The 23,173-nt window shown below is 47.9% G+C and overlaps 20 non-coding genes across 20 annotated transcripts; all 20 read right to left on the reverse strand.

The window, feature by feature from the left end:
• Window positions 1–251: 251 nt before the first annotated feature.
• Window positions 252–333, reverse strand: trnal-aag (transfer RNA leucine (anticodon AAG)). The gene has a single exon. It is a non-coding gene; the product is annotated as a tRNA-Leu (tRNA).
• Window positions 334–2,529: 2,196 nt separating this feature from the next.
• trnal-uag (transfer RNA leucine (anticodon UAG)) lies at window positions 2,530–2,611 on the reverse strand. Its single transcript has one exon. It is a non-coding gene; the product is annotated as a tRNA-Leu (tRNA).
• A 294-nt stretch (window positions 2,612–2,905) lies between these two features.
• Window positions 2,906–2,987, reverse strand: trnal-aag (transfer RNA leucine (anticodon AAG)). The gene has a single exon. It is a non-coding gene; the product is annotated as a tRNA-Leu (tRNA).
• A 1,663-nt stretch (window positions 2,988–4,650) lies between these two features.
• On the reverse strand, window positions 4,651–4,732 carry trnal-aag (transfer RNA leucine (anticodon AAG)). The gene has a single exon. It is a non-coding gene; the product is annotated as a tRNA-Leu (tRNA).
• A 789-nt stretch (window positions 4,733–5,521) lies between these two features.
• trnal-aag (transfer RNA leucine (anticodon AAG)) lies at window positions 5,522–5,603 on the reverse strand. Its single transcript has one exon. It is a non-coding gene; the product is annotated as a tRNA-Leu (tRNA).
• A 1,779-nt stretch (window positions 5,604–7,382) lies between these two features.
• On the reverse strand, window positions 7,383–7,464 carry trnal-aag (transfer RNA leucine (anticodon AAG)). Its single transcript has one exon. It is a non-coding gene; the product is annotated as a tRNA-Leu (tRNA).
• A 1,275-nt stretch (window positions 7,465–8,739) lies between these two features.
• On the reverse strand, window positions 8,740–8,821 carry trnal-aag (transfer RNA leucine (anticodon AAG)). The gene has a single exon. It is a non-coding gene; the product is annotated as a tRNA-Leu (tRNA).
• Window positions 8,822–10,083: 1,262 nt separating this feature from the next.
• On the reverse strand, window positions 10,084–10,165 carry trnal-aag (transfer RNA leucine (anticodon AAG)). The gene has a single exon. It is a non-coding gene; the product is annotated as a tRNA-Leu (tRNA).
• Window positions 10,166–12,086: 1,921 nt separating this feature from the next.
• On the reverse strand, window positions 12,087–12,168 carry trnal-uag (transfer RNA leucine (anticodon UAG)). The gene has a single exon. It is a non-coding gene; the product is annotated as a tRNA-Leu (tRNA).
• A 222-nt stretch (window positions 12,169–12,390) lies between these two features.
• On the reverse strand, window positions 12,391–12,470 carry trnal-aag (transfer RNA leucine (anticodon AAG)). The gene has a single exon. It is a non-coding gene; the product is annotated as a tRNA-Leu (tRNA).
• A 1,304-nt stretch (window positions 12,471–13,774) lies between these two features.
• Window positions 13,775–13,856, reverse strand: trnal-aag (transfer RNA leucine (anticodon AAG)). The gene has a single exon. It is a non-coding gene; the product is annotated as a tRNA-Leu (tRNA).
• Window positions 13,857–15,118: 1,262 nt separating this feature from the next.
• On the reverse strand, window positions 15,119–15,200 carry trnal-aag (transfer RNA leucine (anticodon AAG)). The gene has a single exon. It is a non-coding gene; the product is annotated as a tRNA-Leu (tRNA).
• Window positions 15,201–17,121: 1,921 nt separating this feature from the next.
• trnal-uag (transfer RNA leucine (anticodon UAG)) lies at window positions 17,122–17,203 on the reverse strand. The gene has a single exon. It is a non-coding gene; the product is annotated as a tRNA-Leu (tRNA).
• A 221-nt stretch (window positions 17,204–17,424) lies between these two features.
• trnal-aag (transfer RNA leucine (anticodon AAG)) lies at window positions 17,425–17,504 on the reverse strand. The gene has a single exon. It is a non-coding gene; the product is annotated as a tRNA-Leu (tRNA).
• Window positions 17,505–18,504: 1,000 nt separating this feature from the next.
• On the reverse strand, window positions 18,505–18,586 carry trnal-uag (transfer RNA leucine (anticodon UAG)). The gene has a single exon. It is a non-coding gene; the product is annotated as a tRNA-Leu (tRNA).
• Window positions 18,587–18,807: 221 nt separating this feature from the next.
• On the reverse strand, window positions 18,808–18,889 carry trnal-aag (transfer RNA leucine (anticodon AAG)). The gene has a single exon. It is a non-coding gene; the product is annotated as a tRNA-Leu (tRNA).
• A 1,275-nt stretch (window positions 18,890–20,164) lies between these two features.
• trnal-aag (transfer RNA leucine (anticodon AAG)) lies at window positions 20,165–20,246 on the reverse strand. Its single transcript has one exon. It is a non-coding gene; the product is annotated as a tRNA-Leu (tRNA).
• A 1,000-nt stretch (window positions 20,247–21,246) lies between these two features.
• On the reverse strand, window positions 21,247–21,328 carry trnal-uag (transfer RNA leucine (anticodon UAG)). The gene has a single exon. It is a non-coding gene; the product is annotated as a tRNA-Leu (tRNA).
• Window positions 21,329–21,549: 221 nt separating this feature from the next.
• Window positions 21,550–21,631, reverse strand: trnal-aag (transfer RNA leucine (anticodon AAG)). The gene has a single exon. It is a non-coding gene; the product is annotated as a tRNA-Leu (tRNA).
• Window positions 21,632–22,906: 1,275 nt separating this feature from the next.
• On the reverse strand, window positions 22,907–22,988 carry trnal-aag (transfer RNA leucine (anticodon AAG)). The gene has a single exon. It is a non-coding gene; the product is annotated as a tRNA-Leu (tRNA).
• Window positions 22,989–23,173: the final 185 nt, after the last annotated feature.

The following is a 23,173-nucleotide window of genomic DNA, read 5'->3' on the forward strand; positions in this document are numbered from 1 at the left end:
AGCGTCTTAGACCCCTCGGCCACGCTACCCTGACGTGGCTCGATTCGTGGGCCGTTTTCTGGGCATTTTTTTTTTCATAAATAGATTAAACGTTGGGTGCGGACCTTCATCGTCAGGCTCTGAAGCACGCCGAGTTCGGCCAAGGAAAGCAAAAGCGGCAGGGTTTGGAAGAGACCGGGAGCAAGCAGTGTCACTTCTCCAGTGTTTTCGCTTAGGAATAGCAGCCACGAGTGCCTTCTAAGATGCTGTCTTGGCAGCGGTGGGATTCGAACCCACGCCCCCGAAGAGACTGGAGCCTTAATCCAGCGCCTTAGACCGCTCGGCCACGCTACCTTGTGAGGTCACCTTCCGTGGGCCATTTTCGCCAATTTTTTCTTTTAACCCTTTCACGCGTACGATCACACCGGTGTGATCAGTCTTGGCTGGTCCCTGGAGCGTACGATCACACCGGTGTGATTAGAACGGTCAGTGCATCACGTGATCAACTGCTAAATTCAAACGTGCTTTCGCGCGTTGGCTGGCGCTGAGCCAGAGACGGACGCACTCAGTGCTGTCATATATCACAACTATTGAGTATTTTAAACCACATAATGTTTATTTTAGGTTTCAGACATTTAAATACACATAAGTACTAGCAAAACAGTGATTTTGAATTGGTAAAATAGACACTGATGTCTATGGAAACGGCTACAATAATCATTTCCATTATAATAACACAAAACGTTTTATTCATATCAGATACCCATTGTGTAAGTAGCTTTACATTTTACCCTATTCTTCTCCTAGTTCACCGGCCACTTACTTTCATGTATTTCGTGAGAAACAACAGATCCGATTCTCTGAACTGTGAAACAAACTAACATGGCGCCGCCCATCGCACATCCAGCTCAACTAACGCGATCGTTATAAAGACGTTTAAACAACAAAACACATCCACTTGCACATATTTGACAATCGGAATATCAGTGTTTCATGCTATAGCTAATACATGTGTGAATATTTTGAATAGAGAAGGAAAAAAGACATAAAAGCAGATCATCACTCATTCAGCTCTGTGTTGTGATTGCGCTGTGTCACGTGACAAGAAATGACGCGTCACCATGGAAACATTAAAGTGGCAGGTTCTAAATAACGGTCGCCTTGAAAAACTCACGCTGGGGGGTCAGTTAGAATATTTTAAACGTACGTGCGAAAGGGTTAAAGGGTTAATGTCTCTCTTCTCCACAGTTAAATCCGTCGAAATTCTACGTGCCTTGAAGGAGCACCTCGACAGGTGGAAAGGCCTCCTAAATACAGGGGGGACGCAGTTACACTCCTGGAGGCCCCCCTCCCTGCAGATTGCAATTCCATCTCTAATCAAACACACCTGAATTACCTAATCAAAGCCTTTGGGCCATCCTCCAAAATGGCAGCCAGCTGTGTCGCAGTTAAACTCAAAATCATGAGGTAGCTGTCAGATCACCAAAAAAATCTCAATGAGTCAAATTGGCTAACTCCATCAGTATAGACTAGACATTTGTTATTATTATGTTTAAATTCATTTTTGAAGTGACATTATTGCTGTCCCTGATTCAAGAGGGTGCAGATTTTCAGCCGCTTTTGCGCCTTTTCGGAGCACACTTAAGGTGTCTGGCCCTCTTTAAAATCACTGCTGGCACCGGTGGGATTCGGACCCACGCCCCCGAAGAGACTGGAGCCTAAATCCAGCGTCTTAGACCCCTCGGCCACGCTACCCTGACGTGGCTCGATTCGTGGGCTGTTTTCTGGGCATTTTTTTTTTCATAAATAGATTAAACGTTGGGTGCGGACCTTCATCGTCAGGCTCTGAAGCACGCCGAGTTCGGCCAAGGAAAGCAAAAGCGGCAGGGTTTGGAAGAGACCGGGAGCAAGCAGTGTCACTTTTCCAGTGTTTTCGCTTAGGCATAGCAGCCACGAGTGCCTTCTAAAATGCTGTCTTGGCAGCGTCGAGATTCGAACCCACGCCCCTGAAGAGACTGGAGCCTTAATCCAGCGCCTTAGACCGCTCGGCCACGCTACCTTGTGAGGGCACCTTCCGTGGTCCATTTTCGCCAATTTTTTCTTTTGATGTCTCTCTTCTCCACAGTTAAATCCGTCGAAATTCTACGTGCCTTGAAGGAGCACCTCGACAGGTGGAAAGGCCTCCTAAATACAGGGGGGACACAGTTACACTCCTGGAGGCCCCCCTCCCTGCAGATTGCAATTCCATCTCTAATCAAACACACCTGAATTACCTAATCAAAGCCTTTGGGCCATCCTCCAAAATGGCAGCCAGCTGTGTCGCAGTTAATCTCAAAATCATGAGGTAGCTGTCAGATCACCAAAAAAATCTAAATGAGTCAAATTGGCTAACTCCATCATTATAGACTAGACATTTGTTATTATTATGTTTAAATACATTTTTGAAGTGACATTATTACTGTCCCTGATTCAAGAGGGTTCAGATTTTCAGCCGCTTTTGCGCCTTTTCGGAGCACTCTTAAGGTGTCTGGCCCTCTTTAAAATCACTGCTGGCAGCGGTGGGATTCGAACCCACGCCCCCGAAGAGACTGGAGCCTAAATCCAGCGCCTTAGACCCCTCGGCCACGCTACCCTGACGTGGCTCGATACGTGGGCCGTTTTCTGGAGCCTAAATCCAGCGCCTTAGACCCCTCGGCCACGCTACCCTGACGTGGCTCGATTCGTGGGCCGTTTTCTGGGCATTTTTTTTCCATAAATAGATTAAACGTTTGGTGCGGACCTTCATCGTCAGGCTCTGAAGCACGCCGAGTTCGGCCAAGGAAAGCAAAAGCGGCAGGGTTTGGAAGAGACCGGGAGCAAGCAGTGTCACTTCTCCAGTGTTTTCGCTTAGGCATAGCAGCCACGAGTGCCTTCTAAGATGCTGTCTTGGCAGCGGTGGGATTCGAACCCACACCCCCGAAGAGACTGGAGCCTTAATCCAGCGCCTTAGACCGCTCGGCCACGCTACCTTGGGAGGGCACCTTCCGTGGGCCATTTTCGCCAATTTTTTCTTTTAATGTCTCTCTTCTCCACAGTTAAATCCGTCGAAATTCTACGTGCCTTGAAGGAGCACCTCGACAGGTGGAAAGGCCTCCTAAATACAGGGGGGACGTAGTTACACTCCTGGAGGCCCCCCTCCCTGCAGATTGCAATTCCGTCTCTAATCAAACACACCTGAATTACCTAATCAAAGCCTTTGGGCCATCCTCCAAAATGGCAGCCAGCTGTGTCGCAGTTAAACTCAAAATCATGAGGTAGCTGTCAGATCACCAAAAAATTCTAAATGAGTCAAATTGGCTAACTCCATCATTATAGACTAGACATTTGTTATTATTATGTTTAAATACATTTTTGAAGTGACATTATTACTGTCCCTGATTCAAGAGGGTTCAGATTTTCAGCCGCTTTTGCGCCTTTTCGGAGCACTCTTAAGGTGTCTGGCCCTCTTTAAAATCACTGCTGGCAGCGGTGCGATTCGAACCCACGCCCCCGAAGAGACTGGATTCTAAATCCAGCGCCTTAGACCCCTCGGCCACGCTACCCTGACGTGGCTTGATACGTGGGCCGTTTTCTGGCCATTTTTTTTCCATAAATAGATTAAAGGTTGGGTGCGGACCTTCATCGCCAGGCTCTGAAGCACGCCGAGTTTGGCCAAGGAAAGCAAAAGCGGCAGGGTTTGGAAGAGTCCGGGAGCAAGCAGTGTCACTTCTCCAGTGTTTTCGCTTAGGCATAGCAGCCACGAGTGCCTTCTAAAATGCTGTCTTTGCAGCGGTGGGATTCGAACCCACGCCCCCGAAGAGACTGGAGCCTTAATCCAGCGCCTTAGACCGCTCGGCCACACTACCTTGTGAGGGCACCTTCCGTGGTCCATTTTCGCCAATTTTTTCTTTTAATGTCTCTCTTCTCCACAGTTAAATCCGTCGAAATTCTACGTGCCTTGAAGGAGCACCTCGACAGGTGGAAAGGCCTCCTAAATACAGGGGGGACGCAGTTACACTCCTGGAGGCCCCCCTCCCTGCAGATTGCAATTCCATCTCTAATCAAACACACCTGAATTACCTAATCAAAGCCTTTGGGCCATCCTCCAAAATGGCAGCCAGCTGTGTTAAACTCAAAATCATGAGGTAGCTGTCAGATCACCCAAAAAATCTCAATGAGTCAAATTGGCTAACTCCATCATTATAGACTAGACATTTGTTATTATTATGTTTAAATTCATTTTTGAAGTGACATTATTACCGTCCCTGATTCAAGAGGGTGCAGATTTTCAGCCGCTTTTGCGCCTTTTCGGAGCACTCTTAAGGTGTCTGGCCCTCTTTAAAATCACTGCTGGCAGCGGTGGGATTCGGACCCACGCCCCCGAAGAGACTGGAGCCTAAATCCAGCGCCTTGACCCCTCGGCCACGCTACCCTGACGTGGCTCGATACGTGGGCCGTTTTCTGGCCATTTTTTTTCCATAAATAGATTAAAGGTTGGGTGCGGACCTTCATCGCCAGGCTCTGAAGCACGCCGAGTTTGGCCAAGGAAAGCAAAAGCGGCAGGGTTTGGAAGAGTCCGGGAGCAAGCAGTGTCACTTCTCCAGTGTTTTCGCTTAGGCATAGCAGCCACGAGTGCCTTCTAAAATGCTGTCTTGGCAGCGGTGGGATTCGAACCCACGCCCCCGGAGAGACTGGAGCCTTAATCCAGCGCCTTAGACCGCTCGGCCACGCTACCTTGTGAGGGCACCTTCCGTGGGCCATTTTCGCCAATTTTTTCTTTTAATGTCTCTCTTCTCCACAGTTAAATCCGTCGAAATTCTACGTGCCTTGAAGGATCACCTCGACAGGTGGAAAGGCCTCCTAAATACAGGGGGGACGCAGTTACACTCCTGGAGGCCCCGCTCCCTGCAGATTGCAATTCCATCTCTAATCAAACACACCTGAATTACCTAATCAAAGCCTTTGGGCCATCCTCCAAAATGGCAGCCAGCTGTGTTAAACTCAAAATTATGAGGTAGCTGTCAGATCACCAAAAAAATCTAAATGAGTCAAATTGGCTAACTCCATCATTATAGACTAGACATTTGTTATTATTATGTTTAAATTCATTTTTGAAGTGACATTATTGCTGTCCCTGATTCAAGAGGGTGCAGATTTTCAGCCGCTTTTGCGCCTTTTCGGAGCACACTTAAGGTGTCTGGCCCTCTTTAAAATCACTGCTGGCACCGGTGGGATTCGGACCCACGCCCCCGAAGAGACTGGAGCCTAAATCCAGCGTCTTAGACCCCTCGCCCACGCTACCCTGACGTGGCTCGATTCGTGGGCCGTTTTCTGGGCATTTTTTTTTTCATACATAGATTAAACGTTGGGTGCGGACCTTCATCGTCAGGCTCTGAAGCACGCCGAGTTCGGCCAAGGAAAGCAAAAGCGGCAGGGTTTGGAAGAGACCGGGAGCAAGCAGTGTCACTTCTCCAGTGTTTTCGCTTAGGCATAGCAGCCACGAGTGCCTTCTAAAATGCTGTCTTGGCAGCGGTGGGATTCGAACCCACGCCCCCGAAGAGACTGGAGCCTTAATCCAGCGCCTTAGACCGCTCGGCCACGCTACCTTGTGAGGGCACTTTCCGTGGGCCATTTTCGCCAATTTTTTCTTTTAATGTCTCTCTTCTCCACAGTTAAATCCGTCGAAATTCTACGTGCCTTGAAGGAGCACCTCGACAGGTGGAAAGGCCTCCTAAATACAGGGGGGACGCAGTTACACTCCTGGAGGCCCCCTCCCTGCAGATTGCAATTCCATCTCTAATCAAACACACCTGAATTACCTAATCAAAGCCTTTGGGCCATCCTCCAAAATGGCAGCCAGCTGTGTCGCAGTTAAACTCAAAATCATGAGGTAGCTGACAGATCACCAAAAAAATCTCAATGAGTCAAATTGGCTAACTCCATCAGTATAGACTAGACATTTGTTATTATTATGTTTAAATTCATTTTTGAAGTGACATTATTGCTGTCCCTGATTCAAGAGGGTGCAGATTTTCAGCCGCTTTTGCGCCTTAGACCCAGCGCCTTAGACCCAGCGCCTTAGACCGCTCGGCCACGCTACCTTGTGAGGGCACCTTCCGTGGGCCATTTTCGCCAATTTTTTCTTTTAATGTCTCTCTTCTCCACAGTTAAATCCGTCGAAATTCTACGTGCCTTGAAGGAGCACCTCGACAGGTGGAAAGGCCTCCTAAATATAGGGGGGACGCAGTTACACTCCTGGAGGCCCCCCTCCCTGCTGATTGCAATTCCATCTCTAATCAAACACACCTGAATTACCTAATCAAAGCCTTTGGGCCATCCTCCAAAATGGCAGCCAGCTGTGTCGCAGTTAAACTCAAAATCATGAGGTAGCTGTCAGATCACCAAAAAAATCTCAATGAGTCAAATTGGCTAACTCCATCAGTATAGACTAGACATTTGTTATTATTATGTTTAAATTCATTTTTGAAGTGACATTATTGCTGTCCCTGATTCAAGAGGGTGCAGATTTTCAGCCGCTTTTGCGCCTTAGACCCAGCGCCTTAGACCCAGCGCCTTAGACCGCTCGGCCACGCTACCTTATGAGGGCACCTTCCGTGGGCCATTTTCGCCAATTTTTTCTTTTAATGTCTCTCTTCTCCACAGTTAAATCCGTCGAAATTCTACGTGCCTTGAAGGAGCACCTCGACAGGTGGAAAGGCCTCCTAAATATAGGGGGGACGCAGTTACACTCCTGGAGGCCCCCCTCCCTGCAGATTGCAATTCCATCTCTAATCAAACACATCTGAATTACCTAATAAAAGCCTTTGGGCCATCCTCCAAAATGGCAGCCAGCTGTGTCGCAGTTAAACTCAAAATCATGAGGTAGCTGTCAGATCACCAAAAAAATCTCAATGAGTCAAATTGGCTAACTCCATCATTATAGACTAGACATTTGTTATTATTATGTTTAAATTCATTTTTGAAGTGACATTATTACCGTCCCTGATTCAAGAGGGTGCAGATTTTCAGCCGCTTTTGCGCCTTTTCGGAGCACTCTTAAGGTGTCTGGCCCTCTTTAAAATCACTGCTGGCAGCGGTGGGATTCAAACCCACACCCCCGAAGAGACTGGAGCCTAAATCCAGCGCCTTAGACCCCTCGGCCACGCTACCCTGACGTGTCTTGATTCGTGGGCCGTTTTCTGGCCATTTTTTTTTCATAAATAGATTAAACGTTGGGTGCGGACCTTCATCGTCAGGCTCTGAAGCACGCCGAGTTCGGCCAAGGAAAGCGGCAGGGTTTGGAAGAGACCGGGAGCAAGCAGTGTCACTTCTCCAGTGTTTTCGCTTAGGAATAGCAGCCACGAGTGCCTTCTAAGATGCTGTCTTGGCAGCGGTGGGATTCGAACCCACGCCCCCGAAGAGACTGGAGCCTTAATCCAGCGCCTTAGACCGCTCGGCCACGCTACCTTGTGAGGGCACCTTCCGTGGGACATTTTCGCCAATTTTTTCTTTTAATGTCTCTCTTCTCCACAGTTAAATCCGTCGAAATTCTACGTGCCTTGAAGGAGCACCTCGACAGGTGGAAAGGCCTCCTAAATACAGGGGGGACGCAGTTACACTCCTGGAGGCCCCCTCCCTGCAGATTGCAATTCCATCTCTAATCAAACACACCTGAATTACCTAATCAAAGCCTTTGGGCCATCCTCCAAAATGGCAGCCAGCTGTGTCGCAGTTAAACTCAAAATCATGAGGTAGCTGTCAGATCACCGAAAAAATCTAAATGAGTCAAATTGGCTAACTCCATCATTATAGACTAGACATTTGTTATTATTATGTTTAAATTCATTTTTGAAGTGACATTATTGCTGTCCCTGATTCAAGAGGGTGCAGATTTCAGCCGCTTTTGCGCCTTAGACCCAGCGCCTTAGACCGCTCGGCCACGCTACCTTGTGAGGGCACCTTCCGTGGGCCATTTTCGCCAATTTTTTCTTTTAATGTCTCTCTTCTCCACAGTTAAATCCGTCGAAATTCTACGTGCCTTGAAGGAGCACCTCGACAGGTGGAAAGGCCTCCTAAATACAGGGGGGACGCAGTTACACTCCTGGAGGCCCCCCTCCCTGCAGATTGCAATTCCATCTCTAATCAAACACACCTGAATTACCTAATCAAAGCCTTTGGGCCATCCTCCAAAATGGCAGCCAGCTGTGTCGCAGTTAAACTCAAAATCATGAGGTAGCTGTCAGATCACCAAAAAAATCTCAATGAGTCAAATTGGCTAACTCCATCAGTATAGACTAGACATTTGTTATTATTATGTTTAAATTCATTTTTGAAGTGACATTATTGCTGTCCCTGATTCAAGAGGGTGCAGATTTTCAGCCGCTTTTGCGCCTTTTCGGAGCACACTTAAGGTGTCTTGCCCTCTTTAAAATCACTGCTGGCACCGGTGGGATTCGGACCCACGCCCCCGAAGAGACTGGAGCCTAAATCCAGCGTCTTAGACCCCTCGGCCACGCTACCCTGACGTGGCTCGATTCGTGGGCCGTTTTCTGGGCATTTTTTTTTTCATAAATAGATTAAACGTTGGGTGCGGACCTTCATCGTCAGGCTCTGAAGCACGCCGAGTTCGGCCAAGGAAAGCAAAAGCGGCAAGGTTTGGAAGAGACCGGGAGCAAGCAGTGTCACTTCTCCAGTGTTTTCGCTTAGGAATAGCAGCCACGAGTGCCTTCTAAGATGCTGTCTTGGCAGCGGTGGGATTCGAACCCACGCCCCCGAAGAGACTGGAGCCTTAATCCAGCGCCTTAGACCGCTCGGCCACGCTACCTTGTGAGGGCACCTTCCGTGGGACATTTTCGCCAATTTTTTCTTTTAATGTCTCTCTTCTCCACAGTTAAATCCGTCGAAATTCTACGTGCCTTGAAGGAGCACCTCGACAGGTGGAAAGGCCTCCTAAATACAGGGGGGACGCAGTTACACTCCTGGAGGCCCCCTCCCTGCAGATTGCAATTCCATCTCTAATCAAACACACCTGAATTACCTAATCAAAGCCTTTGGGCCATCCTCCAAAATGGCAGCCAGCTGTGTCGCAGTTAAACTCAAAATCATGAGGTAGCTGTCAGATCACCGAAAAAATCTAAATGAGTCAAATTGGCTAACTCCATCATTATAGACTAGACATTTGTTATTATTATGTTTAAATTCATTTTTGAAGTGACATTATTGCTGTCCCTGATTCAAGAGGGTGCAGATTTCAGCCGCTTTTGCGCCTTAGACCGCTCGGCCACGCTACCTTGTGAGGGCACCTTCCGTGGGCCATTTTCGCCAATTTTTTTCTTTTAATGTCTCTCTTCTCCACAGTTAAATCCGTCGAAATTCTACGTGCCTTGAAGGAGCACCTCGACAGGTGGAAAGGCCTCCTAAATACAGGGGGGACGCAGTTACACTCCTGGAGGCCCCCCTCCCTGCAGATTGCAATTCCATCTCTAATCAAACACACCTGAATTACCTAATCAAAGCCTTTGGGCCATCCTCCAAAATGGCAGCCAGCTGTGTCGCAGTTAAACTCAAAATCATGAGGTAGCTGTCAGATCACCAAAAAAATCTCAATGAGTCAAATTGGCTAACTCCATCAGTATAGACTAGACATTTGTTATTATTATGTTTAAATTCATTTTTGAAGTGACATTATTGCTGTCCCTGATTCAAGAGGGTGCAGATTTTCAGCCGCTTTTGCGCCTTTTCGGAGCACACTTAAGGTGTCTTGCCCTCTTTAAAATCACTGCTGGCACCGGTGGGATTCGGACCCAAGCCCCCGAAGAGACTGGAGCCTAAATCCAGCGTCTTAGACCCCTCGGCCACGCTACCCTGACGTGGCTCGATTCGTGGGCCGTTTTCTGGGCATTTTTTTTTTCATAAATAGATTAAACGTTGGGTGCGGACCTTCATCGTCAGGCTCTGAAGCACGCCGAGTTCGGCCAAGGAAAGCAAAAGCGGCAAGGTTTGGAAGAGACCGGGAGCAAGCAGTGTCACTTCTCCAGTGTTTTCGCTTAGGAATAGCAGCCACAAGTGCCTTCTAAGATGCTGTCTTGGCAGCGGTGGGATTCGAACCCACGCCCCCGAAGAGACTGGAGCCTTAATCCAGCGCCTTAGACCGCTCGGCCACGCTACCTTGTGAGGGCACCTTCCGTGGGACATTTTCGCCAATTTTTTCTTTTAATGTCTCTCTTCTCCACAGTTAAATCCGTCGAAATTCTACGTGCCTTGAAGGAGCACCTCGACAGGTGGAAAGGCCTCCTAAATACAGGGGGGACGCAGTTACACTCCTGGAGGCCCCCTCCCTGCAGATTGCAATTCCATCTCTAATCAAACACACCTGAATTACCTAATCAAAGCCTTTGGGCCATCCTCCAAAATGGCAGCCAGCTGTGTCGCAGTTAAACTCAAAATCATGAGGTAGCTGTCAGATCACCGAAAAAATCTAAATGAGTCAAATTGGCTAACTCCATCATTATAGACTAGACATTTGTTATTATTATGTTTAAATTCATTTTTGAAGTGACATTATTGCTGTCCCTGATTCAAGAGGGTGCAGATTTCAGCCGCTTTTGCGCCTTAGACCGCTCGGCCACGCTACCTTGTGAGGGCACCTTCCGTGGGCCATTTTCGCCAATTTTTTCTTTTAATGTCTCTCTTCTCCACAGTTAAATCCGTCGAAATTCTACGTGCCTTGAAGGAGCACCTCGACAGGTGGAAAGGCCTCCTAAATACAGGGGGGACGCAGTTACACTCCTGGAGGCCCCCCTCCCTGCAGATTGCAATTCCATCTCTAATCAAACACACCTGAATTACCTAATCAAAGCCTTTGGGCCATCCTCCAAAATGGCAGCCAGCTGTGTCGCAGTTAAACTCAAAATCATGAGGTAGCTGTCAGATCACCAAAAAAATCTCAATGAGTCAAATTGGCTAACTCCATCAGTATAGACTAGACATTTGTTATTATTATGTTTAAATTCATTTTTGAAGTGACATTATTGCTGTCCCTGATTCAAGAGGGTGCAGATTTTCAGCCGCTTTTGCGCCTTAGACCCAGCGCCTTAGACCGCTCGGCCACGCTACCTTGTGAGGGCACCTTCCGTGGGACATTTTCGCCAATTTTTTCTTTTAATGTCTCTCTTCTCCACAGTTAAATCCGTCGAAATTCTACGTGCCTTGAAGGAGCACCTCGACAGGTGGAAAGGCCTCCTAAATACAGGGGGGACGCAGTTACACTCCTGGAGGCCCCCCTCCCTGCAGATTGCAATTCCATCTCTAATCAAACACACCTGAATTACCTAATCAAAGCCTTTGGGCCATCCTCCAAAATGGCAGCCAGCTGTGTCGCAGTTAAACTCAAAATCATGAGGTAGCTGTCAGATCACCAAAAAAATCTCAATGAGTCAAATTGGCTAACTCCATCAGTATAGACTAGACATTTGTTATTATTATGTTTAAATTCATTTTTGAAGTGACATTATTGCTGTCCCTGATTCAAGAGGGTGCAGATTTTCAGCCGCTTTTGCGCCTTAGACCCAGCGCCTTAGACCGCTCGGCCACGCTACCTTGTGAAGGCACCTTCCGTGGGCCATTTTCGCCAATTTTTTCTTTTAATGTCTCTCTTCTTCACAGTTAAATCCGTCGAAATTCTACGTGCCTTGAAGGAGCACCTCGACAGGTGGAAAGGCCTCCTAAATACAGGGGGGACGCAGTTACACTCCTGGAGGCCCCCCTCCCTGCATATTGCAATTCCATCTCTAATCAAACACACCTGAATTCCCTAATCAAAGCCTTTGGGCCATCCTCCAAAATGGCAGCCAGCTGTGTCGCAGTTAAACTCAAAATCATGAGGTAGCTGTCAGATCACCAAAAAAATCTCAATGAGTCAAATTGGCTAACTCCATCATTATAGACTAGACATTTGTTATTATTATGTTTAAATTCATTTTTGAAGTGACATTATTACCGTCCCTGATTCAAGAGGGTGCAGATTTTCAGCCGCTTTTGCGCCTTTTCGGAGCACTCTTAAGGTGTCTGGCCCTCTTTAAAATCACTGCTGGCAGCGGTGGGATTCGAACCCACGCCCATGAAGAGACTGGAGCCTAAATCCAGCGCCTTAGACCCCTCGGCCACGCTACCCTGATGTGGCTTGATTCGTGGGCCGTTTTCTGGCCATTTTTTTTTTCATAAATAGATTAAACGTTGGGTGCGGACCTTCATCGTCAGGCTCTGAAGCACGCCGAGTTCGGCCAAGGAAAGCAAAAGCGGCAGGGTTTGGAAGAGACCGGGAGCAAGCAGTGTCACTTCTCCAGTGTTTTCGCTTAGGCATAGCAGCCACGAGTGCCTTCTAAAATGCTGTCTTGGCAGCGGTGGGATTCGAACCCACGCCCGAAAAGACTGGAGCCTTAATCCAGCGCCTTAGACCGCTCGGCCACGCTACCTTGTGAGGGCACCTTCCGTGGGCCATTTTCGCCAATTTTTTCTTTTAATGTCTCTCTTCTCCACAGTTAAATCCGTCGAAATTCTACGTGCCTTGAAGGAGCACCTCGACAGGTGGAAAGGCCTCCTAAATACAGGAGGGACGCAGTTACACTCCTGGAGGCCCCCTCCCTGCAGATTGCAATTCCATCTCTAATCAAACACACCTGAATTACCTAATCAAAGCCTTTGGGCCATCCTCCAAAATGGCAGCCAGCTGTGTCGCAGTTAAACTCAAAATCATGAGGTAGCTGACAGATCACCAAAAAAATCTCAATGAGTCAAATTGGCTAACTCCATCAGTATAGACTAGACATTTGTTATTATTATGTTTAAATTCATTTTTGAAGTGACATTATTGCTGTCCCTGATTCAAGAGGGTGCAGATTTTCAGCCGCTTTTGCGCCTTAGACCCAGCGCCTTAGACCCAGCGCCTTAGACCCAGCGCCTTAGACCGCTCGGCCACGCTACCTTGTGAGGGCACCTTCCGTGGGCCATTTTCGCCAATTTTTTCTTTTAATGTCTCTCTTCTCCACAGTTAAATCCGTCGAAATTCTACGTGCCTTGAAGGAGCACCTCGACAGGTGGAAAGGCCTCCTAAATATAGGGGGGACGCAGTTACACTCCTGGAGGCCCCCCTCCCTGCAGATTGCAATTCCATCTCTAATCAAACACACCTGAATTACCTAATCAAAGCCTTTGGGCCATCCTCCAAAATGGCAGCCAGCTGTGTCGCAGTTAAACTCAAAATCATGAGGTAGCTGTCAGATCACCAAAAAAATCTCAATGAGTCAAATTGGCTAACTCCATCATTATAGACTAGACATTTGTTATTATTATGTTTAAATTCATTTTTGAAGTGACATTATTACCATCCCTGATTCAAGAGGGTGCAGATTTTCAGCCGCTTTTGCGCCTTTTCGGAGCACACTTAAGGTGTCTTGCCCTCTTTAAAATCACTGCTGGCACCGGTGGGATTCGGACCCACGCCCCCGAAGAGACTGGAGCCTAAATCCAGCGTCTTAGACCCCTCGGCCACGCTACCCTGACGTGGCTCGATTCGTGGGCCGTTTTCTGGGCATTTTTTTTTTCATAAATAGATTAAACGTTGGGTGCGGACCTTCATCGTCAGGCTCTGAAGCACGCCGAGTTCGGCCAAGGAAAGCAAAAGCGGCAAGGTTTGGAAGAGACCGGGAGCAAGCAGTGTCACTTCTCCAGTGTTTTCGCTTAGGAATAGCAGCCACGAGTGCCTTCTAAGATGCTGTCTTGGCAGCGGTGGGATTCGAACCCACGCCCCCGAAGAGACTGGAGCCTTAATCCAGCGCCTTAGACCGCTCGGCCACGCTACCTTGTGAGGGCACCTTCCGTGGGACATTTTCGCCAATTTTTTCTTTTAATGTCTCTCTTCTCCACAGTTAAATCCGTCGAAATTCTACGTGCCTTGAAGGAGCACCTCGACAGGTGGAAAGGCCTCCTAAATACAGGGGGGACGCAGTTACACTCCTGGAGGCCCCCTCCCTGCAGATTGCAATTCCATCTCTAATCAAACACACCTGAATTACCTAATCAAAGCCTTTGGGCCATCCTCCAAAATGGCAGCCAGCTGTGTCGCAGTTAAACTCAAAATCATGAGGTAGCTGTCAGATCACCGAAAAAATCTAAATGAGTCAAATTGGCTAACTCCATCATTATAGACTAGACATTTGTTATTATTATGTTTAAATTCATTTTTGAAGTGACATTATTGCTGTCCCTGATTCAAGAGGGTGCAGATTTCAGCCGCTTTTGCGCCTTAGACCGCTCGGCCACGCTACCTTGTGAGGGCACCTTCCGTGGGCCATTTTCGCCAATTTTTTTCTTTTAATGTCTCTCTTCTCCACAGTTAAATCCGTCGAAATTCTACGTGCCTTGAAGGAGCACCTCGACAGGTGGAAAGGCCTCCTAAATACAGGGGGGACGCAGTTACACTCCTGGAGGCCCCCCTCCCTGCAGATTGCAATTCCATCTCTAATCAAACACACCTGAATTACCTAATCAAAGCCTTTGGGCCATCCTCCAAAATGGCAGCCAGCTGTGTCGCAGTTAAACTCAAAATCATGAGGTAGCTGTCAGATCACCAAAAAAATCTCAATGAGTCAAATTGGCTAACTCCATCAGTATAGACTAGACATTTGTTATTATTATGTTTAAATTCATTTTTGAAGTGACATTATTGCTGTCCCTGATTCAAGAGGGTGCAGATTTTCAGCCGCTTTTGCGCCTTTTCGGAGCACACTTAAGGTGTCTTGCCCTCTTTAAAATCACTGCTGGCACCGGTGGGATTCGGACCCAAGCCCCCGAAGAGACTGGAGCCTAAATCCAGCGTCTTAGACCCCTCGGCCACGCTACCCTGACGTGGCTCGATTCGTGGGCCGTTTTCTGGGCATTTTTTTTTTCATAAATAGATTAAACGTTGGGTGCGGACCTTCATCGTCAGGCTCTGAAGCACGCCGAGTTCGGCCAAGGAAAGCAAAAGCGGCAAGGTTTGGAAGAGACCGGGAGCAAGCAGTGTCACTTCTCCAGTGTTTTCGCTTAGGAATAGCAGCCACAAGTGCCTTCTAAGATGCTGTCTTGGCAGCGGTGGGATTCGAACCCACGCCCCCGAAGAGACTGGAGCCTTAATCCAGCGCCTTAGACCGCTCGGCCACGCTACCTTGTGAGGGCACCTTCCGTGGGACATTTTCGCCAATTTTTTCTTTTAATGTCTCTCTTCTCCACAGTTAAATCCGTCGAAATTCTACGTGCCTTGAAGGAGCACCTCGACAGGTGGAAAGGCCTCCTAAATACAGGGGGGACGCAGTTACACTCCTGGAGGCCCCCTCCCTGCAGATTGCAATTCCATCTCTAATCAAACACACCTGAATTACCTAATCAAAGCCTTTGGGCCATCCTCCAAAATGGCAGCCAGCTGTGTCGCAGTTAAACTCAAAATCATGAGGTAGCTGTCAGATCACCGAAAAAATCTAAATGAGTCAAATTGGCTAACTCCATCATTATAGACTAGACATTTGTTATTATTATGTTTAAATTCATTTTTGAAGTGACATTATTGCTGTCCCTGATTCAAGAGGGTGCAGATTTCAGCCGCTTTTGCGCCTTAGACCGCTCGGCCACGCTACCTTGTGAGGGCACCTTCCGTGGGCCATTTTCGCCAATTTTTTCTTTTAATGTCTCTCTTCTCCACAGTTAAATCCGTCGAAATTCTACGTGCCTTGAAGGAGCACCTCGACAGGTGGAAAGGCCTCCTAAATACAGGGGGGACGCAGTTACACTCCTGGAGGCCCCCCTCCCTGCAGATTGCAATTCCATCTCTAATCAAACACACCTGAATTACCTAATCAAAGCCTTTGGGCCATCCTCCAAAATGGCAGCCAGCTGTGTCGCAGTTAAACTCAAAATCATGAGGTAGCTGTCAGATCACCAAAAAAATCTCAATGAGTCAAATTGGCTAACTCCATCAGTATAGACTAGACATTTGTTATTATTATGTTTAAATTCATTTTTGAAGTGACATTATTGCTGTCCCTGATTCAAGAGGGTGCAGATTTTCAGCCGCTTTTGCGCCTTAGACCCAGCGCCTTAGACCGCTCGGCCACGCTACCTTGTGAGGGCACCTTCCGTGGGACATTTTCGCCAATTTTTTCTTTTAATGTCTCTCTTCTCCACAGTTAAATCCGTCGAAATTCTACGTGCCTTGAAGGAGCACCTCGACAGGTGGAAAGGCCTCCTAAATACAGGGGGGACGCAGTTACACTCCTGGAGGCCCCCCTCCCTGCAGATTGCAATTCCATCTCTAATCAAACACACCTGAATTACCTAATCAAAGCCTTTGGGCCATCCTCCAAAATGGCAGCCAGCTGTGTCGCAGTTAAACTCAAAATCATGAGGTAGCTGTCAGATCACCAAAAAAATCTCAATGAGTCAAATTGGCTAACTCCATCAGTATAGACTAGACATTTGTTATTATTATGTTTAAATTCATTTTTGAAGTGACATTATTGCTGTCCCTGATTCAAGAGGGTGCAGATTTTCAGCCGCTTTTGCGCCTTAGACCCAGCGCCTTAGACCGCTCGGCCACGCTACCTTGTGAAGGCACCTTCCGTGGGCCATTTTCGCCAATTTTTTCTTTTAATGTCTCTCTTCTTCACAGTTAAATCCGTCGAAATTCTACGTGCCTTGAAGGAGCACCTCGACAGGTGGAAAGGCCTCCTAAATACAGGGGGGACGCAGTTACACTCCTGGAGGCCCCCCTCCCTGCATATTGCAATTCCATCTCTAATCAAACACACCTGAATTCCCTAATCAAAGCCTTTGGGCCATCCTCCAAAATGGCAGCCAGCTGTGTCGCAGTTAAACTCAAAATCATGAGGTAGCTGTCAGATCACCAAAAAAATCTCAATGAGTCAAATTGGCTAACTCCATCATTATAGACTAGACATTTGTTATTATTATGTTTAAATTCATTTTTGAAGTGACATTATTACCGTCCCTGATTCAAGAGGGTGCAGATTTTCAGCCGCTTTTGCGCCTTTTCGGAGCACTCTTAAGGTGTCTGGCCCTCTTTAAAATCACTGCTGGCAGCGGTGGGATTCGAACCCACGCCCATGAAGAGACTGGAGCCTAAATCCAGCGCCTTAGACCCCTCGGCCACGCTACCCTGATGTGGCTTGATTCGTGGGCCGTTTTCTGGCCATTTTTTTTTTCATAAATAGATTAAACGTTGGGTGCGGACCTTCATCGTCAGGCTCTGAAGCACGCCGAGTTCGGCCAAGGAAAGCAAAAGCGGCAGGGTTTGGAAGAGACCGGGAGCAAGCAGTGTCACTTCTCCAGTGTTTTCGCTTAGGCATAGCAGCCACGAGTGCCTTCTAAAATGCGTCTTGGCAGCGGTGGGATTCGAACCCACGCCCGAAAAGACTGGAGCCTTAATCCAGCGCCTTAGACCGCTCGGCCACGCTACCTTGTGAGGGCACCTTCCGTGGGCCATTTTCGCCAATTTTTTCTTTTAATGTCTCTCTTCTCCACAGTTAAATCCGTCGAAATTCTACGTGCCTTGAAGGAGCACCTCGACAGGTGGAAAGGCCTCCTAAATACAGGAGGGACGCAGTTACACTCCTGGAGGCCCCCTCCCTGCAGATTGCAATTCCATCTCTAATCAAACACACCTGAATTACCTAATCAAAGCCTTTGGGCCATCCTCCAAAATAGCAGCCAGCTGTGTCGCAGTTAAACTCAAAATCATGAGGTAGCTGACAGATCACCAAAAAAATCTCAATGAGTCAAATTGGCTAACTCCATCAGTATAGACTAGACATTTGTTATTATTATGTTTAAATTCATTTTTGAAGTGACATTATTGCTGTCCCTGATTCAAGAGGGTGCAGATTTTCAGCCGCTTTTGCGCCTTAGACCCAGCGCCTTAGACCCAGCGCCTTAGACCCAGCGCCTTAGACCGCTCGGCCACGCTACCTTGTGAGGGCACCTTCCGTGGGCCATTTTCGCCAATTTTTTCTTTTAATGTCTCTCTTCTCCACAGTTAAATCCGTCGAAATTCTACGTGCCTTGAAGGAGCACCTCGACAGGTGGAAAGGCCTCCTAAATATAGGGGGGACGCAGTTACACTCCTGGAGGCCCCCCTCCCTGCAGATTGCAATTCCATCTCTAATCAAACACACCTGAATTACCTAATCAAAGCCTTTGGGCCATCCTCCAAAATGGCAGCCAGCTGTGTCGCAGTTAAACTCAAAATCATGAGGTAGCTGTCAGATCACCAAAAAAATCTCAATGAGTCAAATTGGCTAACTCCATCATTATAGACTAGACATTTGTTATTATTATGTTTAAATTCATTTTTGAAGTGACATTATTACCATCCCTGATTCAAGAGGGTGCAGATTTTCAGCCGCTTTTGCGCCTTTTCGGAGCACTCTTAAGGTGTCTGGCCCTCTTTAAAATCACTGCTGGCAGCGGTGGGATTCAAACCCACGCCCCCGAAGAGACTGGAGCCTAAATCCAGCGCCTTAGACCCCTCGGCCACGCTACCCTGACGTGGCTCGATTCGTGGGCCGTTTTCTGGCCATTTTTTTTTCATAAATAGATTAAACGTTGGGTGCAGACCTTCATCGTCAGGCTCTGAAGCACGCCGAGTTCGGCCAAGGAAAGCGAAAGCGGCAGGGTTTGGAAGAGACCGGGAGCAAGCAGTGTCACTTCTCCAGTGTTTTCGCTTAGGAATAGCAGCCACAAGTGCCTTCTAAGATGCTGTCTTGGCAGCGGTGGGATTCGAACCCACGCCCCCGAAGAGACTGGAGCCTTAATCCAGCGCCTTAGACCGCTCGGCCACGCTACCTTGTGAGGGCACCTTCCGTGGGACATTTTCGCCAATTTTTTCTTTTAATGTCTCTCTTCTCCACAGTTAAATCCGTCGAAATTCTACGTGCCTTGAAGGAGCACCTCGACAGGTGGAAAGGCCTCCTAAATACAGGAGGGACGCAGTTACACTCCTGGAGGCCCCCTCCCTGCAGATTGCAATTCCATCTCTAATCAAACACACCTGAATTACCTAATCAAAGCCTTTGGGCCATCCTCCAAAATGGCAGCCAGCTGTGTCGCAGTTAAACTCAAAATCATGAGGTAGCTGTCAGATCACCGAAAAAATCTAAATGAGTCAAATTGGCTAACTCCATCATTATAGACTACACATTTGTTATTATTATGTTTAAATTCATTTTTGAAGTGACATTATTGCTGTCCCTGATTCAAGAGGGTGCAGATTTCAGCCGCTTTTGCGCCTTAGACCCAGCGCCTTAGACCGCTCGGCCACGCTACCTTGTGAGGGCACCTTCCGTGGGCCATTTTCGCCAATTTTTTCTTTTAATGTCTCTCTTCTCCACAGTTAAATCCGTCGAAATTCTACGTGCCTTGAAGGAGCACCTCGACAGGTGGAAAGGCCTCCTAAATACAGGGGGGACGCAGTTACACTCCTGGAGGCCCCCCTCCCTGCAGATTGCAATTCCATCTCTAATCAAACACACCTGAATTACCTAATCAAAGCCTTTGGGCCATCCTCCAAAATGGCAGCCAGCTGTGTCGCAGTTAAACTCAAAATCATGAGGTAGCTGTCAGATCACCAAAAAAATCTCAATGAGTCAAATTGGCTAACTCCATCAGTATAGACTAGACATTTGTTATTATTATGTTTAAATTCATTTTTGAAGTGACATTATTGCTGTCCCTGATTCAAGAGGGTGCAGATTTTCAGCCGCTTTTGCGCCTTTTCGGAGCACATTTAAGGTGTCTGGCCCTCTTTAAAATCACTGCTGGCACCGGTGGGATTCGGACCCACGCCCCCGAAGAGACTGGAGCCTAAATCCAGCGTCTTAGACCCCTCGGCCACGCTACCCTGACGTGGCTCGATTCGTGGGCCGTTTTCTGGGCATTTTTTTTTTCATAAATAGATTAAACGTTGGGTGCGGACCTTCATCGTCAGGCTCTGAAGCACGCCGAGTTCGGCCAAGGAAAGCAAAAGCGGCAGGGTTTGGAAGAGACCGGGAGCAAGCAGTGTCACTTCTCCAGTGTTTTCGCTTAGGCATAGCAGCCACGAGTGCCTTCTAAAATGCTGTCTTGGCAGCGGTGGGATTCGAACCCACGCCCCCGGAAAGACTGGAGCCTTAATCCAGCGCCTTAGACCGCTCGGCCACGCTACCTTGTGAGGGCACCTTCCGTGGGCCATTTTCGCCAATTTTTTCTTTTAATGTCTCTCTTCTCCACAGTTAAATCCGTCGAAATTCTACGTGCCTTGAAGGAGCACCTCGACAGGTGGAAAGGCCTCCTAAATACAGGAGGGACGCAGTTACACTCCTGGAGGCCCCCTCCCTGCAGATTGCAATTCCATCTCTAATCAAACACACCTGAATTACCTAATCAAAGCCTTTGGGCCATCCTCCAAAATGGCAGCCAGCTGTGTCGCAGTTAAACTCAAAATCATGAGGTAGCTGACAGATCACCAAAAAAATCTCAATGAGTCAAATTGGCTAACTCCATCAGTATAGACTAGACATTTGTTATTATTATGTTTAAATTCATTTTTGAAGTGACATTATTGCTGTCCCTGATTCAAGAGGGTGCAGATTTTCAGCCGCTTTTGCGCCTTAGACCCAGCGCCTTAGACCCAGCGCCTTAGACCCAGCGCCTTAGACCGCTCGGCCACGCTACCTTGTGAGGGCACCTTCCGTGGGCCATTTTCGCCAATTTTTTCTTTTAATGTCTCTCTTCTCCACAGTTAAATCCGTCGAAATTCTACGTGCCTTGAAGGAGCACCTCGACAGGTGGAAAGGCCTCCTAAATATAGGGGGGACGCAGTTACACTCCTGGAGGCCCCCCTCCCTGCAGATTGCAATTCCATCTCTAATCAAACACACCTGAATTACCTAATCAAAGCCTTTGGGCCATCCTCCAAAATGGCAGCCAGCTGTGTCGCAGTTAAACTCAAAATCATGAGGTAGCTGTCAGATCACCAAAAAAATCTCAATGAGTCAAATTGGCTAACTCCATCATTATAGACTAGACATTTGTTATTATTATGTTTAAATTCATTTTTGAAGTGACATTATTACCATCCCTGATTCAAGAGGGTGCAGATTTTCAGCCGCTTTTGCGCCTTTTCGGAGCACTCTTAAGGTGTCTGGCCCTCTTTAAAATCACTGCTGGCAGCGGTGGGATTCAAACCCACGCCCCCGAAGAGACTGGAGCCTAAATCCAGCGCCTTAGACCCCTCGGCCACGCTACCCTGACGTGGCTCGATTCGTGGGCCGTTTTCTGGCCATTTTTTTTTCATAAATAGATTAAACGTTGGGTGCGGACCTTCATCGTCAGGCTCTGAAGCACGCCGAGTTCGGCCAAGGAAAGCAAAAGCGGCAGGGTTTGGAAGAGACCGGGAGCAAGCAGTGTCACTTCTCCAGTGTTTTCGCTTAGGAATAGCAGCCACAAGTGCCTTCTAAGATGCTGTCTTGGCAGCGGTGGGATTCGAACCCACGCCCCCGAAGAGACTGGAGCCTTAATCCAGCGCCTTAGACCGCTCGGCCACGCTACCTTGTGAGGGCACCTTCCGTGGGACATTTTCGCCAATTTTTTCTTTTAATGTCTCTCTTCTCCACAGTTAAATCCGTCGAAATTCTACGTGCCTTGAAGGAGCACCTCGACAGGTGGAAAGGCCTCCTAAATACAGGAGGGACGCAGTTACACTCCTGGAGGCCCCCTCCCTGCAGATTGCAATTCCATCTCTAATCAAACACACCTGAATTACCTAATCAAAGCCTTTGGGCCATCCTCCAAAATGGCAGCCAGCTGTGTCGCAGTTAAACTCAAAATCATGAGGTAGCTGTCAGATCACCGAAAAAATCTAAATGAGTCAAATTGGCTAACTCCATCATTATAGACTACACATTTGTTATTATTATGTTTAAATTCATTTTTGAAGTGACATTATTGCTGTCCCTGATTCAAGAGGGTGCAGATTTCAGCCGCTTTTGCGCCTTAGACCCAGCGCCTTAGACCGCTCGGCCACGCTACCTTGTGAGGGCACCTTCCGTGGGCCATTTTCGCCAATTTTTTCTTTTAATGTCTCTCTTCTCCACAGTTAAATCCGTCGAAATTCTACGTGCCTTGAAGGAGCACCTCGACAGGTGGAAAGGCCTCCTAAATACAGGGGGGACGCAGTTACACTCCTGGAGGCCCCCCTCCCTGCAGATTGCAATTCCATCTCTAATCAAACACACCTGAATTACCTAATCAAAGCCTTTGGGCCATCCTCCAAAATGGCAGCCAGCTGTGTCGCAGTTAAACTCAAAATCATGAGGTAGCTGTCAGATCACCAAAAAAATCTCAATGAGTCAAATTGGCTAACTCCATCAGTATAGACTAGACATTTGTTATTATTATGTTTAAATTCATTTTTGAAGTGACATTATTGCTGTCCCTGATTCAAGAGGGTGCAGATTTTCAGCCGCTTTTGCGCCTTTTCGGAGCACATTTAAGGTGTCTGGCCCTCTTTAAAATCACTGCTGGCACCGGTGGGATTCGGACCCACGCCCCCGAAGAGACTGGAGCCTAAATCCAGCGTCTTAGACCCCTCGGCCACGCTACCCTGACGTGGCTCGATTCGTGGGCCGTTTTCTGGGCATTTTTTTTTTCATAAATAGATTAAACGTTGGGTGCGGACCTTCATCGTCAGGCTCTGAAGCACGCCGAGTTCGGCCAAGGAAAGCAAAAGCGGCAGGGTTTGGAAGAGACCGGGAGCAAGCAGTGTCACTTCTCCAGTGTTTTCGCTTAGGCATAGCAGCCACGAGTGCCTTCTAAAATGCTGTCTTGGCAGCGGTGGGATTCGAACCCACGCCCCCGGAAAGACTGGAGCCTTAATCCAGCGCCTTAGACCGCTCGGCCACGCTACCTTGTGAGGGCACCTTCCGTGGGCCATTTTCGCCAATTTTTTCTTTTAATGTCTCTCTTCTCCACAGTTAAATCCGTCGAAATTCTACGTGCCTTGAAGGAGCACCTAATACAGGAGGGACGCAGTTACACTCCTGGAGGCCCCCTCCCTGCAGATTGCAATTCCATCTCTAATCAAACACACCTG

Source organism: Rhinichthys klamathensis, unplaced genomic scaffold (assembly GCF_029890125.1).
Source record: "Rhinichthys klamathensis goyatoka isolate OS25496 unplaced genomic scaffold, OSU_Roscu_1.1 h1tg000035l_1, whole genome shotgun sequence".
In the NCBI taxonomy this organism is placed as follows: domain Eukaryota; kingdom Metazoa; phylum Chordata; class Actinopteri; order Cypriniformes; family Leuciscidae; genus Rhinichthys; species Rhinichthys klamathensis.